Genomic DNA, 3,394 nt, shown 5'->3' on the forward strand with positions numbered 1-3,394 from the left:
ACACAGGGGCAACTTCACCCATTTTGCTCTTTACAACAGCCCAAGCTCATCTGTAGCTGCAGGAACAAAAAAGCCCCTACAGAGTTCAATTTCGATGTAGACAAATCTATAATAATAATTAAAAAAAATTAACCATTCTAAGCTTATAAAAAACTCCATACTTATTGAAGATTGGCCCTCAAAGAGGTTGTCCTTCCATTGGATCCAAAATAATGGCTTTTTGCCAAGACTTTTTTCTAGATTGATCTAAATAAATTAAATATATCATACAAATGTTGCTCACAACATTATGTAGATAAACATGACCACTCAGTGGGTCAGGCCTTTCGTCCCTTGTAGGGCTAAAAAATTTAATCGATAAACCAAAGGTTTGATCTTTTTCTTCATTTTCTCGGCATTTGGTAGGTGAACCGAATCGAACTACTTCATGTGGTTCAGTTCATAGTTCCAATTTTTCTATTTGATGGTTCAACCGAACTGACTTTTGTAGAAATTCAAGAAAATATTTAAAGTTTAAATAGTGAGCATTTCACCACCTTGGTAACATATCTTGTTGTGAAATCAATGTATATATATATATATATATATTCTCCCCCATTCTCCTTTTCTCTCATTCTCCCTATATTCTCCCTCTTTCTCTCTCTTCTTCTCCCTCTATTCTGCTAGAAGTATGCTCTAGAGCCAATAATGAGATGTAAACTCTAAGGATATTTCACCGAAGTAATTAAGGGCATTATGTTGTTTTTAGTAATAATTTTAGTCATTTACTTAACCAACAAGTTTATGGATCATTAGACATAGAAAGTGACTTTAAAAAGTTAAGTTCAAGAGACCTTTCTCTACCATGTCCACATCCTAAATAGTTTGTGGTCATAGGAAGATCAACTGGGCATTGATAATCCGCAAAGACCATCATGCATTTTATCTGCTCAATCAGGAGGATGACTGGTCTCGAGTCATTCGTGTGGAGACACTAAGATAAGTGTATGGGTGTTCAATAGAGAATGAATTTACTAAACGCGATCAACAAAAAGAACTTGAATAAAAGTTTTAATTACATGTCAATTAGGATCTCTCAAGTTGGAATAGTGCAAATTAGTCCTTGACCTAAAGCACCACGAGTTGTCTCATGGAAGCGTCGTGGGCCCTTAGCCATGTTGAAGCGATATGTTCCTCTGGGCATAACCCAAAGATATGACATGTATTCCTTTGGGCATAACCCAATGATGAATTCATGGAGACATGTGAGTGTACAACAAGGGATCTCTACCTTCAGTAAAGGAGGAGAATGCTAAGAAGATTTGATTCAAAAGTCTTTGGCCAAAGAAACGAGCTAGATCAATAAAAGAGATTGTGATCATGTCTAATGAATCACATGAGATTGTAGATGACGCTAAGAGCTTGACATGAATTTCAAGCCCCAATTAGCATGATCAAGAGCATTGATTAAGAGAAGGACCACATTGCATGGTAATTTCAACTGAATAGGTTCACAACCCCATTCTATATTGGTTTGGGCAACCATGGCATTTTGCTAGACGTCACTCACGGTTTATGGAAGCCCTAAGAACAAAATATAATCTAGTTCTCATAAAGGGAAAATTAAAATGGAGTTTTAATTCACAATCGATCAATAACAAGTTTTGGATCACCCACTATCTTGCCGATTAAAACCTAATAGATCACACATCGATAAGGATAGATGAAAGAAAATAAATATGATGTGCATAGACTTATTAATTTAATGGAGATTGAATTCATTGAGCTAATGCGGTAAAAGGGTAGTGTTCACCCGTTTTGATGTAATTCCTATTATGGTAGGGTAAAATTCCCCATTGACTTGAAAACCATTGGTGGTCAACAAGTCAACTTTCTTTTATGTGCGAGCGTGCCACTATTTAGCGGTTAAAAACCCTAACAGACTGTAGAATGTAATAACTTGCACGCCCAAGGTATTGACTTTGATCAAGTGATTGTGAATTTGGGTGAGGAATATCTCCCAAGAAAGTTCTTTTCTTGCCTCAGATGGGTGAGGACTTTATAATTTCTCACACTAAAAAATAGTAAGTTTATTCGAAAAAATAAGTGTTTGAAATAAAACAAACGAGTTCAAAAGGAACTGCTTATTATACATTAAATGAAAAGAAACTGCCAAGTCTGGAAAGACATCAGAACATTGGACTTCGATTTCTGCTTGGATTGTTGTCTGTGACTCAAGCTGGACTGGATGTATCCGCATTGGAATTGCACGTCAGCACCTTCAACTAATATAGATAAGCTGGAAATCGATACCAATGTTGAGATTGGCAGAGCTATAATCAATTTGAGCCATGGGGGAGACTTGTTGACTGGGCAGAACTGGGAGTTTGTGTCTATTTAGTATGTTCTGGAGATTGTCTGTATGAGATTAAGACATCATGGTGCCTCTTCTGTGGTTGGACTGGGGTTTCTTCAACCTGGACTTGATTGGAAGTGGCTGGATTGGTAGTTGTTGGCCTGTAATTGCATTTCAGTACTTGTTCTGGTTGATTGGGGATCACTTGTGAGCTATTCTGGTGATCTTAGGACATCAAGAAGTCTTTGAAAATTTGTTGAGGTTTTCATATGATGAACAACCTGAGTTTTGCTTGGTTCACCTGTTCTGAACAAAATTTGTAATCATAAAATTCTTGTTTTCCTTATGGGCTATTTCTCTGAGCTGGATTGAAGTCAGAAATCTGAGTTATGCCTATTTTGTTGAAAGCTGGATGGCTTTTGTAAGCTAGATAGTTTGATTGCTTCCGAGTTCGAAGACTTTTGAGATAGTTTGATTGCTTCCGAGTTTGAAGACTTTTGAGATCGTATGATCTTGATTGATTTTTGTCAGTTTGACTAAGAGTTTTTGTTGGTTTGATTTTTGCTATCCTTTCTATAGTTCACATCCTCTTATATTTATAGGAAATCTGCATGATGATGATTCCTAAATATCTGGAGGATATTTGCTGAAAAGCGTTCGCTCCAGCAAATAAGGGAGTAGTAGTTATTATGATAAAAACAACCCATATCAAGGGTCAGGTATGGTGATCAGTTTTGACTTTTTGTCAACCAACTCCCTTGAATGCCTCATGTTTGTTCCTTCCAAACTGGAATTAAATGCCTCACTGATGAAATCTCATGGGTATGGAAGGAAACTCAGTCTTTTTTCCTAGAATTTAATGGTTATGGGGAGTGGTTTCTGCTTTTACCTTTCTACCAACCCCCTGAATGTCCTCTGTCCGCTCCTTGTAAATGTCTTGTCACTGAAACCACGTGGGTATTGCGGAAAGAAACTCAGCCCTTCTAGCTCTAGAGCCTCTGATTTGGTTTTGAGTTGGTAACCAATGGTGATGATTAAACCTCAAGCTTTAAAAAATGT

Source organism: Prunus avium, chromosome 7 (genome assembly GCF_965620075.1).
Source record: "Prunus avium chromosome 7, drPruAviu1.hap1.1, whole genome shotgun sequence".
Lineage (NCBI taxonomy): Eukaryota > Viridiplantae > Streptophyta > Magnoliopsida > Rosales > Rosaceae > Prunus > Prunus avium.